This window comes from Mustela putorius, unplaced genomic scaffold (assembly GCF_011764305.1).
Source record: "Mustela putorius furo isolate JIRA1106 unplaced genomic scaffold, ASM1176430v1.1 tig00000275_pilon_pilon_pilon, whole genome shotgun sequence".
Classification (NCBI taxonomy): Eukaryota; Metazoa; Chordata; class Mammalia; order Carnivora; family Mustelidae; genus Mustela; species Mustela putorius.
In genome coordinates, this window is record NW_025421341.1 from 22,838,218 (window position 1) to 22,849,801 (window position 11,584).

Here is an 11,584-nt window from a genome sequence, read left to right on the forward strand (position 1 = left end):
GAACTGTCGGTAATAACAAAATTTGATCAACTGTGAAAGAGAAGGACTGAATTATCTTCCTGTTTTCTCTATAGAAAATATTACAAAATTGTCTTTGAGGAAAGCATTAAAGAATATGTAGCCAAAAAATGTAGTGGGGAAAAAATGGGTAGTAGTATGCCAGGCAATTAATTGAACAAATAGGTGATTTTAAAAATATTTATTTATTTGAGGGGGGAGAGAGAGAGTGGATGTGTGTGATAGCTTATGCCCAGAGAGGGACAGAGGCGGAGGGAGAGGGAAAGAGAGACAACCTCAAAGGACTGCACTGAAAGTGAGCCAGACACAGGCTTGAACCTACGACCCTGATATCAAGAACTGAGCCAAAACCAAGAGCCGGTGCTCAACCGACAGCTGCCCAGGCACCCCGATAAATATGTGATTTAAAAAAAGTTTTGGTTTTTTATTACCTTCTTAAAGTTTATAGTTTGATATAATTTCTCATTATATATATATATTTTAAAGATTTTATTTATTTGACAGAGATCACAAGTAGGCAGAGAGTCAGGCAGAGAGAGAGAGAGAGAGGGGATAGGAAGCAGGATCTCTGCAGAGCAGAGAGCCTGATGCGGGGCTCACTCCCAGGACGTTTGGGATCATGACCTGAGCCGAAGGCAGAGGCTTTAACCCCCTGAGCCACCCAGGTGCCCCTAATTTCTCATTATAAACATATTAACATCCATACCTAATTTTGTTCTTACAATTTTATATTCTTTTTCTTAAAGAGGTCCCATGGAATGATATCAACTGCAGGCCCCACAAAATCTAGATACGCCCTTGCACGGCTGTCATTTCCTCCTGACCACTCTGATCAGGACAGATATGTCCTGTGTTTATTATTGTGCGTCATGTGTTTATTCTCTTCATTTTTGACCTGAGCAAACGGAAGCCCAGAAAGGTTAAGTTACTTGCCCAAGGCTTTGCGATGGTGACTGATCGAATGAGAACTAGAACCGAGGCTTTTTGGTTCGCAGTTCAGACATCTGGTCATACTATGGGCCCTATTCCAAAAGCTTTCACGATTAGTCTCCAGTGAACAGGCCTTGAGTGTGTCTACTTGGCTTACCCTTGGGTTCCGGGGTAGTACAGTCCGGGTGTGAGGCCCAGTGAAGCTAAATGGGGACAAGTTATGTTTCTAAAGTGTCCCCAAGTCTCAGACGATGGCAGCCTTCTCTGGCCATCCATCACTCCCAACAATGAAAGGCCGCATCTGGTGAGAGAATATAAAGAACTGTGGCCATGGGTCCTCCCTCTGTGTCAGGGTGAGAAGTGTGGAATCCTTGCACAGAAACAGAATCAGCTGGTGAACCGGCTGTGTGTGAATATTCATGTGAACATGTCTTTTGTTATTTCCCAAGCCAAGTGTATTTTTGGTCGGTTTCCTTGGAGACTTGTGAATATGGAGAGGTCTTACCAAGTGTAGTATAATTTTGCCAGCTCTGCTTCCTTTCCAGTTCCCAAAATTAGTCACCCTGTCTCTCTACCTGGACTGATCTTGTCCAAGGTCACCAACAACCTCATTGTTGCTAAGTCCAATTGTTCAGTCCTTAGCATCATGACTCTCCGATGCTGCTGGTGGGGTCTTCTAAAATGTAAATCTGTTCCACCTCCACTTAAAATCCTTCAGTGGCTCCCCATTGCTTTTAGGATTAAGATCCAAATCTCTGACCTGCATGGTCCACCCGTCCTCTTCAGTGTCATCCTGGTCACACACACACTGATCTTTTTCTCCAGAGGCCAGTACTCTTTTCCAGATACAGGGCTTTTTATTTTATTTTATTTATTTATTTTTTTAAATAAACTGCCCCCAACGTGAGGCTTGAACTCACAACCCCAAGATCAAGAGTTGCATGCTCTACCAACTGAGCCAGCCATAAGACTTTTGACGTTACTCTATCATACTTATACTGTATACTGTAAATATGTGTGTGTGCACACACTCTACCTACTATTTACCAGACACTGGGTACTGGGAGTACAGTAGTGAACAAAACTGGCAAAAATTGCTGCCATTCTGGAACTCACCTTCTGGTGGTTGTTTTTGCTGGAATGTTCTTCCCCTTTCCTCCTTTCCTTTCACAGTAAGGAGTTTATTTATTTATTCCTATTTATTTGTTATTATTTTTTAATAACAGCTTTATTTTGATACAATTCACGTACTTCAGAATTCACCCTCTGAAAGTATACAGTTAAACTTTGTATATTCCTAGTTGGGCAACCCATCACCACTCAATTTCAGAATATTTTCAAAGAAACCTTGTACCCATTAATAGTCACTTCCTCCTACCTTCCACAAAATCCCCAGCCCTGGACAACCAATCTACTTCCTGCCTCTGCAAATTTGCCAGCTCTGGACATTTCTTATAAATGGAGCCATACATTATGTGGTCTTGTATGACCGACGTCTTTCACTTAGCATAACGTTTTCAAGGTACGTCCGTGCTGCCATGCTGACTCATGTGTCAATACCGCATTTAATTTTGTATTGAGATATAACTGACATAGAATACTATGTAAATTTAAGCACTTCCTTTGTTTTATTGCCAAATAATATTCTGTGGTGTGATAATACTACAATTTGTTTATCCATTCATCAGTTGAAGGGCATTTGGACTGTTTCCACTTTCTGGCTTTCCTGAGTTATGCTGCTCTGAATATTTGTACATAATTTTTTGTATGGACATATGTTTTCATTTTCTTGGATATGTACCTAGGAGTGGAATTGCTAAATCATATGGTAACTCTATGTTTAACATGTTGAGAAACTGCCAGACTGTTTTGCAAAGTGGCTGCACCATTTTACACTCCCAAAAGCAGTGTATGAGAGTTCCAATTTCTCCACATCCTTGCTGTTATGGGTTGAATTATGTCCCTCCAAAATTCATGCTGAAGGCCTTGTCCCTAAGTCCTTCATAATGTGAAATTTGGAAATAGGGCCATTGTATATGTCATTCGTTAAGATGAGGTCAAACTGGACTCCTGATCCAATATGATGGGGGTCTTTCATTTAAAGGAGAAATCTGGGCACAGAGACTCACACACAAGGAGAATGCCGTGTGAAGATTGGCGCAAGAAGCTACCAGAAACTGGGAGGGATGCCTGGGACAGATCCTGCCCTAGCCCCTTTGTGGGGAGCATGGCCCTGCTGACCCCTTGATCTTGGACTTCTGGCCTCTGTTAAAAACAAGATAGCAGACCCACAATGGAGTCACTTATACTGAGCCCCACATCACCAAACTGAGGCTTATCTTAATTACAGTTTCAGCTCTCCCAAAAATGGAATCTTAAACTAGTCAATCAGGAATCACCTGATCAGCACCAGGTATACCTCTGTCATCCCCTAAAGGAAAGTAACCTTGCAACAACCAGTCTGCTTTCTGCTGCTGTAACTTCCTTATTCCTTATTCCTGCCTATGGAAGTCATTTTGTACAGCAATTCAGATGTGCCTTCTATCTGCTAGATTGGATGCTGCCTGATTCGAATCAATTTTTGCTCAAACTCTTAGAATTTGTAATGTGCCTCAGTTTATCTTTTAACTCCTCTAAAACTGAGTTAATAAATTTCTGTTGTTTAAGCCATACAGTTTATGATACTCTGTTATGGAAGCTTTAGCAAACTAATGCATTCACCAGTGCTTGGTATTTTCCACTTTAAAGGTTATTAAGACCATCATTTCGGGTGTGAGGCTGTAACTCATTATGATTTTGATTTGCATTTCCTTAGTGCAAATGATTTGTAGCATACTTTCACATGCTTATTAGCCATTTGTATAACTTTGGATAAATGTCTTTTCACATCCTCTGCTCACTTTTAAATTGGGTTTTTTTTCCTTCTATTAATGAGTTTTAGGAGTTCTTAATATATTCTAGGGATGCCTGGATGGCTGTCAGTTGCATCTGACTATTGATTTTGACTCAGGTCGTGATCTCAGGGTCATGGGATCAGAGCCCTGCGTCTGGCTCTGTGCTTGGCAGAGTTGGCTTGAGATTCTCTTCCTCTTCCTCTGCTTCTCCCCCAACTCACGTGTGCATGTGCACACACACAGGCGTGCGCGCACACACACACACAGGCGCATATATATATAAAAATATATATATATATTTGACTCTCTGTCAAATAAATCTTTTTAAAAAAATTTAAATTAATATACTCTAAATAGAAATACCTTTTCAGATAAATGTTTTGCAGACATTTCTCCCTGTGCTCAGGGTGTGTTTTCACTTTCTTGATGGTGTCCTTTGAAGCACAAAAATTTTTAACTTTGATGAAATCCAGTTTACCTATTTTTTTCTTTGGTTGCTTATGCTTTTGGTGTTTTATCTAGGGTCCTCCTGTCTGGATCTTGCTCAGATCTTCCCCAGGATGATTGAATTCCTTTGGTATGTGCTCTTACAAAACCATCTTGGTAATTACCAGTCTGTTGGTGGCTTTATTTGGCTGACTTCCCCGCTAGACTGTGACCAACAGGAGGACATTAGGGTCTAAGTCTGCTTTCTCTCTCTTCCAGTGTGTCCCCAGCACAGTGCCTGCTATGTAGCAGGTGTTCAGAATTGTTGAATGAATAAATGCCAACTTGACCCTATGGGCCTGTCCCTGCATGAAACACTCTCCAGTGGTCTTAACTATAGCCTCCCTCCAGCTTCTACGTCTTGACTCTCCTTAGGTTGCTCTGCTGGTTCCTCTTCACTCATCCTCTCTTCTCACCCCCCACACTCTATGCCTCCACTCTCAAGGCTTTGATAACCATCATAAAGCTAATGACTCTCAAGTCCCTTTCTTACCCAGATGGCTCTTCTAAGCTGCAGACCAGCATATCTGACTGAAAATAATGTTGTTGCTGTTGTTGAGTGGAATGTTCTATAAATGTCACTTAGGTTAAGGTGGTTGATAGCAGTTGCTTATACCTTCTATATCCTTATGAATTTCTGTCTACTTGTTTATCCATTATTGGCAGAGGGATGCTGAACTCTCTGAATAGAACCCCGGGTCACTCCGTGCAGGCCTGTTAGCTTTTGCATCCTGAATCTTGGAGCTCTGCTTTCAGGTGCATAAACACTCAGGCTTCTCATGTTCCTTTGATGAATTGACCCCTTTGTCATTATGTAATGACCTTCTTTATTCCTGGTTATATTTTTTTCTCTGAAACCCACTTTTTCTGGTATTAATATAGTTATCTTGGCTTTCTTTTACTGATAGCATGATGTCATTTTCTATCATTTTGCTTTCTATCAAAATATCTTTGTCTTTATATTTGAAGTGTGTTTCTTATAGGAGACTCATAGTTGGGTCTTGTTCAAAAAATCCAAACTGACAATCTGCCATTTAATTAATTCATTAATACATTTAATGTGATTTAAAAAATATGGTTAGGGACGCCTGGGTGGCTCAGTTGGTTGGGCGGCTGCCTTCAGCTCAGGTCATGATCCCAGCGTCCTGGGATCGAGTCCCACATCAGGCTCCTTGCTCAGCAGGGAGCCTGCTTCTCCCTCTGCCTCTGCCTGCCATTCTGTCTGCCTGTGCTCACTCCCCCCCCCCCCGATAAATAAATAAAATCTTTTAAAAAAAAAAAATATGGTTAGGTTGGTTATTACCTTGCTGTTTGTTTTCTATTTGTCCTATCTGTTCTTTTCTTCCCTTTCCTCCTTTTCTGCCTTCTTTTGGATTGAGTACATTTTATTATTCCACTCTTTGTGACGTTGGATTATTAGCTATATAACTCTGTTATTTTAGTGGCTCCTGTAGGGTTTTTAGCATACATCTTAAACTTATCACAGTCCGTGTCTTCGGGTTCACTAGTTTTTTCTTTTTAAATGTCTAATCTTTTGCTAATCCCTTTCAGTCTCACACATTGTAGTTTCATATGTAGATGGTTGATTTAGTTCTTTAAAAAACTTTCTTCCGGGGACACCTGGGTGGCTCAGTGGGTTAAGCCTCTGCCTTCGGCTCAGGTCATGATTTCAGGGTCATGGAATCGAGCCCCGCATCAGGCTTTCAGCTCAGCGGAGAACCTGCTTCCCCCTCTCTCTCTGCCTTCTGCTCTACCTACTTGTGATCTCTCTGTCAAATAAATAAATAAAATCTCTGGGGGGGGGGACTTTCTTCTGTGTGTTCACTTAACCATTGAACATATGTAATACAGTTACAATCGCTTTTTTAAAAAAGATTTTATTTATTTATTTGACAGACAGATCACAGGTAGGCAGAGAGGCAGGCAGAAGGGGAGGGGAGGCAGGCTCCCCACTGAGCAGAGAGCCTGATGTAGGGCTTGATCCTAGGAGCCTGGGATCACGACCTGAGCCGAAGGCAGAGGCTTTAACCCACTGAACCACCCAGGCACCCCAGTTAAAACAACTTTTAATGACCTTGTCTGCTGATCCTAAAATCCATATCAGTTCTGGGTTGGTTTTGATTAATTTTTTTTCTTCCTTTTAGAGGATATTTTTCTGCTTCTTTGTAAGCCAAGTAATCTTTGCTTGGGTACCAAACCTCTAGTTCCATTCATGTCGTTGCAAATGGCAAGATTTTTTTGATAGTGGCATATTATTCCTATATATATATTTATACACACACACACACATATAAAACATCTTCTTTATCCATTGATCTGTTGATAGACATCTAGGCTCTTTCCATAGTTTGGCTATCGTGGACATTGCTGCTATAAATATTCAGGTGCATGTGCCCCTTTGGATCACTACCTTTGTATCTTTAGGGTAAATATTCAGTAGTGCAATTGCTGGGTCATAAGGTAGCTCTATTTTCAACTTTTTGAGGAAACTTCATACTGTTTTCCAGAGTGGCTGCCCCAGCTTGCATTTCCACCAACAGTGTAGGAGGGTTCCTCTTTCTCTGCATCCTTGCCAACATCTGTGATTTCCTGACTTGTTAATTTTAGCCATTCTGACTGGTGTGAGGTGGTATCTCACTGGATTTGATTTGTATTTCCCTGATGCTGAGTGATGTTGGGTACTTTTTCATGTGTTGGCCATTTGGATGTCTTCTTTTCAGAAATGTCTGTTCATGTCTTCTGCCCATTTCTTTCTTTCTTTCTTTTTTTTTTTTTTTTAAAAAAAAAAGATTGTATTTATTTATTTGACAGAGAGATCACGAGTGGCCAGAGAGGCAGGCAGAGAGAGAGGGGGAAGCAGGCTCCCTGCTGAACAGAGAGCCTGATGTAGGGCTTGATCCCAGGATCCTGAGATCATGACCTGAGCTGAAGGCAGAGGCTTAACCCACTGAGCCACCCAGGCACCTCACTTCAGCCCATTTCTTGATTGGACTATCTGTTCTTTGGATGTTGAGTTTGATAAGTTCTTTACAGATTTTGGGTACTAGCCCTTTGATACGTCACTTGCAAATATCTTCTCCCATTCTGTCTGTTGGATGATGTTTTATTCTAAGACTACATATGGCAAGAAGATGAGTGAACATTTCATAAGAAACCAAGAAGAGCTAATCCTTATGTAGACCAGGACATATTTTGAGAACTACAAGGTGACTTAGGACCTTTTTTCTTTTTCTTTTTTTAAGATTTGATTTGATTTAATTTTATTTATTTATTTATAGTGCAAGGTAGGGAGGAGCAGAGGGAGAGAGTTTCTCAAGCAGACTTCACTGAGTGCAGAGCCCCATGTCAGGGTCGATCTCACTATCCTGAGACCATGACCTGAGCCAAAATCAAAACTTGGGAGGCTTAACCTATTGAGCCACCCAGGCACCACAGGGTGACTGGACCTTAAGTAAAATTTGTGACAAGATTATAGTTGTCATACCTACAATATCAGAAAGGCTTCCGTTCCTTGACATTGTGGAAACTTACCTTGTTTTTTTAATTCTCCTACTCCTGCTGGCAACCAACCTCTTCAAACTCTTCTCTGAATATTGTTTGTTCTTGGTTTTTCCTACTCATGACTTCTTCCATGTGGCTTCAAAACTGCTGACCTGCTACCTCTTTGTGTGTTCACTCAGTTTCTCAACTGTCATCAGCTTCCAACTTCTGCATGTCAGTATCAGCTCCACAACAGAGTGAATGATTGATGGAGTTCAGACATGGTTGATTCTCTTGGGCAAAGCTCTTATGCCAGGCTACATCATAGTCATCCATTCATTCGTTTATTTAACAAATATGGACAGGCCACTAGCCCACCTCTAGATTGTCTGTCTATAAGCTGGTACCCAATCCTGATCTAATAGCTCTGTTTGCATGGAGTGAGGACAAGGTTATAGAGTGGTAACAGGACAGAGATCTATATTTAAGAAACCATAGACTGTTGACATACCATGCACTCTACCCCTTGGCCACTTCTGGGGTTAAAAATAATCTGTTTCAGCAAGGCTTTGATATAAATGGTTGAAAGTAATTAAAAATTAAGAACCCTAGTATTGTGGGGTGCCTGAATGGTTCAGTTGGTTAAGCATCTGCCTTTGGCTCAGGTCATGATCCCAGGGTCCTGGGATTGAGCCCTGCACCAGGCTCCCTGCTCAGTAGGGAGCCTGCTTCTCCCTCTCCCTCTGCTGCTCCCCCTGCTTGTGCTCCCTTTCTTTCTCAAATAAATAAAATCTTAAAAGAACCCTAGTATTGAGAGAATGATTTTTTTTTTTAAAGATTTTATTTATTTATTTGACAGAGAGAAATCACAAGTAGATGGAGAGGCAGGCAGAGAGAGAGAGAGGGAAGCAGGCTCCCTGCTGAGCAGAGAGCCCGATGCGGGACTCGATCCCAGGACCCTGAGATCATGACCTGAGCCGAAGGCAGCGGCCCAACCCACTGAGCCACCCAGGCGCCCGAGAATGATATTTTGTATTGTCAGCAAGAGTGTCTATACTGGGGATATGTGTTGAAGGTGATAGTTAACTTGAGGGGGGGAAGGGGAGCAGAGTTAATTTTAAGACGGAAACTAAAGAGTTGATTTCTGTATGGTTGTCCCACCCTTGCTCCAGGAGCAGCTACAATAAGGTAAAGATTCTGTAGGAAATTCTGTTCCCTAAAACCACAGCATAGATAATTTTAGTGTGGAAGATATTCTGAGGAGAGAAGCTTAGAATGTTTGATTTTGAGCATGAATTAATGCATAGTTCATAAATTAAATAAACTGATCCGCTGAATAATTGTTGAGATTATCCTCCTAGATGCTGAATCATGTTAGCCAAAAATGGGAATTCGACATTGACGTGCTCTTTCCCATGAACTGATCCAGTTTCCTCCCCCCCTCACTCCCTCCATCCTTCCTTCCTTCTCTCTTCCTTTCTCTTTTATAGTGGTTTTCTTAAAAAAAAAAAAAGAAAGAAAGAAAGAAAAAGAAATACATCATGTACACTTAAGCATATTACATGAATATGTACAGTTTAAGGATTAATAGCCCGGTGAATGTCCATGCATCCACTACTCAAGTTAAGAAACTGAATACCGAAAGGGTCTTGTATGCTCTCTGTAAGCCCTTCTGCGATCATATCCTCCTCGCTCCACAGAGACAACCTCTACCTGTCTTCTATGTTAGTTATCTTCTAGCATCCACAATTATCTTCATAATTTTAACACCTCTGTGTTCCTCTGCCGTATATTGTTTTGCTTCATAAAACTGAGTTACATGCACAGAAATGGATCAGTAAGGAGAATCCCTAGTTGCCACTCTTTTTTTTTTTTTCATAGTTGCTAAAGGTCCCCAGAAGCAGTTTACAGAACAAAGTCACAAGTGAGTGTATGAAAATTCAGACTCAGCAGAATTGGGGCACCTAGGAGTGTCAGCCAAATACTGGCCAATGGGCACTAATATAGTCAAAGAGAGTGGGCCACCATATTTTCCTGATTCAGAGTTCTGACAGCCTACTTTCAGCTCTCAGGACTGGATCAGAGGAAGACATTTTTACAGGAATGAAATAGATGTATTCAGGCAGGAGGGCATCCAGCGAAGAGCAGGACCTTCATGGTCACCTCCTGGTTATGCTCCCAACTCCAGAACCAGCTGACGCTTTCCAGTCAACCAGAAGAACTGTGGGACTGAGCACCCCCTAGAAAAGGAGATGGCATACCTGGGATACAGGGACAAAAGTATCAGCTGCCCTGTAGATGCTCCTTCTGCTCAGAGATAACCATTCCTTCACAACTGGCTTATGAAAGGCCTGTTTTCTCCCAAGCACTGTTCTAGCCACTGAGGACACAGCAGAGAACAGAATAGATTCCAGAAGAAGGAGGAAATCCAGAAACAGAAAAATAAAGAAATACTCGGAAAATCTGTATTTTTACCCTCTCGGCAACACTATCAGAAAAGGAGAAAGACAAATACTGTTAGGTTTGCCAGTGGGTACTTCCTCCCTGTGTCCTTGCTGAATTTCGTTTCAGCCTACCTTTACTGTGAACCCCTTACGTGCCAGGTACCCTGTGGGGAGATGCTGGTTGAAAGATGAGGGTGAAGTTTCTACCCTTGAGCATAGTGTGGGAGACAGGTAAGTGGATGATTACATTGTAGGTGATTCGTGCTATCCCTGAGGTGTGAACAAAAGTCTTTAGGAGCAGAGAAGCGTGACTCATTCTGTCTGGAGGTGTCACATAATGTTTAGTGGAGGACTAGGACATGGCCAGGTGGAGCCCGGGAGAAGACTAGGGAAGAGTCATTTGTGGGCAGAACGGCCAAGTTTAGGGCTAAGTGCAGAAACGGACTGCGCAGGGACAGCCTGGCCTGCACAGACAATGGGGAGGTGGGGGCGTCCACAGGGATTAATGATTTATCGGAAAGAAGTGTCAAGGCTTATGCTGCTAACCAGTTAAAACAACTGAGTTGATAAGCATCCCACTTACTGTTTCTCTATGCAAGAACCATTCAGACATCTACCATAGTTTTTCCACTCTTAAGTTCTGGTGTCAGAAAGATTTCAAGCGCTGCTGTACACATTAGGGGAGGGGGCTATAAATCGGTACAGCCTGTATGGAAGGCAAATTGGCCACATATGTCAAAATTACAAATGCTGCGTATATCTTGGGATCCAGCAATTTCACTTCTAGGAATTTATCTTCAGATGCATTCACTCACACATGAAATAACTTAAGCACAAGTATGTATCGCATCATTGTAATAGCAAAAGACAGGAAACAAATATTCATCTAGAGGAGACTGGTTAAATAAATTATATATATATTTATTTATTATATTTATTTTTATATTATATTTATTTATTTATTATATTTATGTATTATATCATAAATAAATTATGATATCTCCTTAAAATGAGATACTCTTCATTGTTTTAAAAAGAAATCAAGTGGCCATCAGCATACTGTTTGCAATGATGGTCAAATGAAAAAACAAGGGGACAGAACCATTCCTGTATAATGGGAATGGAAAGAATTCGAGGCCTCTGTAGAGTGTTCCAGTGAATAAAGAACCCTGGGCTTCCCTGCCTCCAGACTTCTTGTGATGTGGGATGAGAAACTCCTTCCTGTTTCAGCCAGCTGAGAAGGAGCATTCTGTGACTTGTAGCCAAAAGCATCCAGACACGTAATTCTGAGGTCTACAGAGGTCTTTATTCCAGAGGACCTGGAATACTACA